This window comes from Cricetulus griseus, chromosome 3 (assembly GCF_003668045.3).
Source record: "Cricetulus griseus strain 17A/GY chromosome 3, alternate assembly CriGri-PICRH-1.0, whole genome shotgun sequence".
Lineage (NCBI taxonomy): Eukaryota > Metazoa > Chordata > Mammalia > Rodentia > Cricetidae > Cricetulus > Cricetulus griseus.
Window position 1 is genome coordinate 274,918,304 of NC_048596.1, and position 5,211 is coordinate 274,923,514.

Genomic DNA, 5,211 nt, shown 5'->3' on the forward strand with positions numbered 1-5,211 from the left:
CCCTCATGGCAGAAGTGGTGCTGTTCAGTCTACCAGTCAGCACACCCCAGTCCAGAGGGACCACCTGGCCCTGCAGAGTGGAGATGCAGGTGTGTTAAGGCTTCCCTTGGGACAGGCTGCACACAGATGTACCTCATCAGTGACCCAGTTTACCTCTGTCATATCAGGTGCTGGATGAGAGAGCGGGAGAGAGAAAAAAGAGGAGAGGAAGGGAAAGAGAGAGGGACAGGGGGAGGGGGAATGAATTAGCCTATGGGAGGTGAGCTTGAAGAAGGTGGGATCTGCCCTCCCTCCCAGCCCACCATGGCTCCTGCTGCTCTGACATACTAGGTTTCCTCATCCAAAATGCCAACTCTCTCTCTTGTTGCTATCTCTTATTTTCTGTCATGAGGGTGGACTCACTGAGAAAGCTTGTCAACCAAAGTCCCATTGTCCTGTGCCTCAGCCAGTGACCCAACAGGTGTGTGTTCAATCACTGAATGAATGGATAAAATGAAAAGTGAGGTTTTTGTTTTTTTGTTTCTTTCTGTTTAACAGCAGTTTGATGACTGAGGTATGGTTGTCATGTTGTGTGCTCCAGGAAGGAAATCTTAACTCAGTGAGATGAGGTGGAAGCCCAGATTACCTAGTTGGTAGGTTCCAGGGCTGGATTAAGACCCCTCCCCCGAAGCACATATTTCTAGCCAGGTTGGGTGCAGGTGTCACTGGTGTCATGCATGTGGGAGCCCCTGGCAGGCATAAGGGTTGGGCACACGCAGTGGCGTTTTGCTGGAATGGAAAGGCTTTGCTGGAATTGCTCTTTATAGGCACATAAAGCCCTTTAGGACTCATAATATGGACTCGGGTCCAGGGAAGATTACACTCTGCCTTCTACCAAGGCGTTTGTTAGAAGTCATTGTGGAGGCAGCTGCTCTTGGCCCTTCTGTGAGCAGGGCTGCGCCCAGGGAAGAGGGAGAGCTGGTGCAGGGCAAGGCCAGGGGGAGCCTGGGAAAGGGCAGATGTAGCAGTGTCATCCCAGAGGTGGAAGGCAGGTTTTGGGAGCTCCTCTGAGGGAGCTGTGACCTAGCTCATTAAATCCACCAAAACTGGGGCCAGAGATGCTGCCTCCAATCATCAGGGTGAAAGCAGACAGGGCAAAACCTCTAGGAGGGATGCTCATCAGGGCAGGGATGGCTAGGGGCAGTCAGACTACTAGAGGCCCAGGTGAGTAGGCAGGGTGGGGGGTTGATTGCTCCCTTTTCCTGGAACAAGGAAAATGGCACTGAGCAGAAGGCATGAGGCTTGGTTCCTAGAGACAGGAGGAGGCCTCTCCAGGACCCTGGGCAGCTCAGATGGATGGTCTCCTGCAGAGGTGGCTACAGAGCCTTGGGCTGCCTGTGAGCTTTGGACTGAGATGTGATGGGAAGACACCCACTGATGTTTGCTTGGAATCCTTGTCTTCAGGTGACCTGGTTCAGCTGTGGAGGGGCTTGACTCCTGTCCCCCACCCCCCATGGATTCTGAGAATAGCTATGGAGTACTGTGATGGCAAACGGTTTACTCAGTTACTGACAAGGGTTGGTGGAGACGTGGGTTGGGGGTGAGCCAGAGCTTTTCTGAGTGCAGGATTGCCTCTGGTTCATGGCTGCTGTCTCCCAGCCCTGAGCACTGCCTGCCACCAGTCAGCCATGAGCACTGTGGGAACGAATCACTTGCCAGGCAGATGGTCCGCTCTCAGGTACCTGCATCTGGCTGTTCCTTAGATCAGGGAGTAGATATTCAGTACCTGTCAATTATTAGGAACCGGGAAGTCTGATACAATAGCATCTCTGCCATACTAACATGAAGCTCAGAAAGGCGAGGCTGCTTGCCCAAGGACACACAGCCAGACATGGTAGTAACTTATTGAAGGACCAGGGGATCCCAGGAGCTACATCTTGTTGCACTCCTGGCTTGGGGAAGAGGCTATTCTTTCAGGATTCTGAAGCCCCTCCCCCACCATTCTTAAGAGTTGAGGAGGGCTCAGACATTCTTACTTGGGCATCGAGGAAGCAAAAGGGCCAAGTGGCATCTATGACTCATATTGTATATAATGGACCCTAGTCCATGGGGTGTGGCCCCATAACCATTGGCTTGCTTCGCTTGCCAGAGGCATATCACAGGAGCTCTTGGCTTGCTCTTAGGAGGAACGATGCTTAGGATCCAAGGAGACCTTGGTTTCTGGGGCTTATGACCAACAGCAGACTCTTTTCCAGGGAATTGCCCACGTTTGTGGACACCCAGAGTGCTAGAAGGCAGAGAGAGCAGTGGGACACTCAGGACTCTATTAGCCAAATGGTCCTGTTTCCACAGACTGTGTTACAGGCTCCCCGCTCATCTATACTGTTCACTGTTTCTACAACACAGTGATCTAATAAAGGACGTTAGAGGCCACAGCAATTGAATATTTTGGGAAGAAATATAGCAAAGAAATCTAGCTACATAATTAGAATTGCACCCTCTGTTCCGAGGCTTACCCTTGAGATTGCTACTTCTCTTCTTGTAAGAGCCAGATGGAACTTGGTGACATTATGCAAATGCTGGTGGCCTGCTTGGTGCAGGGTTTGCACACAGCACTGGCTGAAAGCAGGGCTCTCCTCTGTGTGGATGCTGGCAGCGTGGCTCTTCCATCTAAGGGTCCCCGAAGCAAAGCGGCTGACTCCACCACTGACGTGCCAGGACCCCGGATGCCGGGGCAGGGGAATGCTGCAATCTAAACATTTACATTCTAAAAAAAATGGGAAATCATCTGCTTCCATATAAATTAGCCAGGGCCTGACGGGTTTATTACATCCTGGAATGCTTTCATGGGGTTTTCATAGGGTCCGTGCAGGCGCGGGCCTCAAGCTAGGAAGCCCGTGGCCTGCTCCCCTGGGATTTCTTCATATTCTCATGCACCCCAAAAGATGTTTGAAATGGGGCAAAACAAGTACCTTTCCACCCCCAGCAATGGAGCACCGACCACTGGTGTGGGCAAGCTAATGGGATAAAGCTGGTCAGGGGAAGAAGGGGGAGGAGCCAGACGTGGAGGCCCAATCAGAGGCTGCGGATAGATGGGAGGCAGAGGGAGAGGTGGCTCCAGGGATTCCAGGGACGTGGGATATGCCTGCCATTGACAAGGAAGAAGGGAAGGGGGGCGCAATAGTCAGAGCTGCCCAGGAGGTAGAATTGTGTATCTTCCACCCTGCTTGTTATGTAACCCCAGGCAGTGGCTGGGTGTGAATTAGGCCTGAGTGGTGGCTGGCTCGGCTCCTACTAGCTTCAAATGGGCAGAGTCTTCTGCAGGAGCCCTAGGATGGGCTGACTGAATCTCCTGTTTAGGAAATTTACAAGATCTGGGGGAGTGGGTGGGCAGTGCACACACATAGTCGCAGAAAGTCGTCGTCGTCTTCGAAATAACTTTGGATGAGAAATGTTTCTTGGGGGCATTCATTCAGAGCAGCACGTTTCAAACTACCCTGCACTGCAACTACCCACAGGGTTTATTTAAGCATATTGCTTCCCCAACTCTTAGAGCTCCTCATTATGTCTAAGGTGTGTTCTGGAAACTTGACCTGTCTCTCTCCGTCCCCCCCTCCCCAGGTGACCCTGCTGTAATTGGGTCAGGGACTACACTTTTGAAGATCACTGGTCTAGATGAGAATGACCTTGGTTGATGAGCTGAACTTTCTTAGCTTTGAAAATATCATTTATGCCTCCGTGTGGAGAAGATGTCTTGGTGTCTGTGGAACCATTCCCTGGTTCTGTGAGAGAAACCACGGCCTCCGATTTGGGCAGAGCCAGATGCCAAATAATGGCCACTGGCTTTGTGGGCCCACAGTCACCCACCAGGGCCCACCAACATTCCTCTGTGCCCTGCCTTGGGTGTCACTTGTCAGCATCAGGAAAGACTCTGTGGGCACAACAGTTCCAACAGAGTTTAAAGTGTCAGGGACACTCCCTGGAGCCCTCTGGGCTGTGCAGTGTGGGTGGCATGGGAAGGAGAATCGATTCAGTTCTTGTGTGAGGTGCTGCTCATATCTACCTGCCCTCAGCCCCTATCCCCACCCAGACCCCAGATTGACAGGGACCTCAGCTTTGCCCCTGGGGACAGGTCACACTGCATCCCACTACATGGTACCATTGTCACTGAAGGATGGACACAAAGCTTGCCTTCCATGTTTCTTACAAATAGGTCAACCCCAGAGCTTGGATGAGGACAAGGAGAGGGTCCTTAGATTTGGGGTGTAACTGGAACAGTGCAACAGGCGACTCAAGTCACACCTAGGATGCTGCTGTGTGATTTTAGGCCAGCCTCTCCTCTCTGCTCTGTGTCCCCCTGTGTCAAGGTGAGGAAAGACACCAGCATGCGTGTCTTAGCCTCTTCACAGTGGAGTGGATCCTTTGGGGCATCTTCCTCCTGTTGGCCTGCCTACAGGCACATAGTCGTTGAAGGTATTTGGCAGGAGGGGCAGAAGCCATAAAATCTGCTGAGGAAAGCAGGTGGCCCCCTGAGGGCAGAGGGAGACTGTGGAAACTCAGTGTGGGAGGGCTCGGGCTGGTGGGAACACAACTTGGATTTGAGAGACAGAACTCTGCAATTCAAATCCCCACCCTCACCAACCCTCTGGAGGAGGCCATACTTCTCATTTGGAGATCATGGGTCTTATGTAGAAGATGACAAATGATGGCACGGGCTCACTGGGTAACATGTCCTCGTAGGTACTTGGGGAAATCCCAGTATTAAGTAAGTACAGATGACAGGAGAACTTACTGGGGGGTGGAGGAATAGCAGCAGGTGGCAGTCTAAGGAGAGAGAGCATTTGGGTAGTGATCTGAACTTCCTCCCTGGATCACACTCATGCTGTGCTCATGCTCACTCACACTGTGCTCATGCTCACTCACACTGTGCTCACACTCATTCTTGCTGTGCTCACACTCACTCACTGTGCTCATGCTCACTCACGCTGTGCTCACACTCATTCTTGCTGTGCTCACGCTCATTCTTGCTGTGCTCACACTCACTCATGCTGTGCTCACACTCACTCACGTTGTGCTCATGCTCAGAACTGGATGGGTGTGGAGCTGGAGAAGCAGCCAGCAAAACTCTGAGGATGCTCATCAGGCCAAGACTGGGCAGTGGAGATGACTCTTAGGTGCTGGGAGTTTTTAAATGTGGCTTTTAATCTTAAAGAAATACTTTTTTTTTTTTTT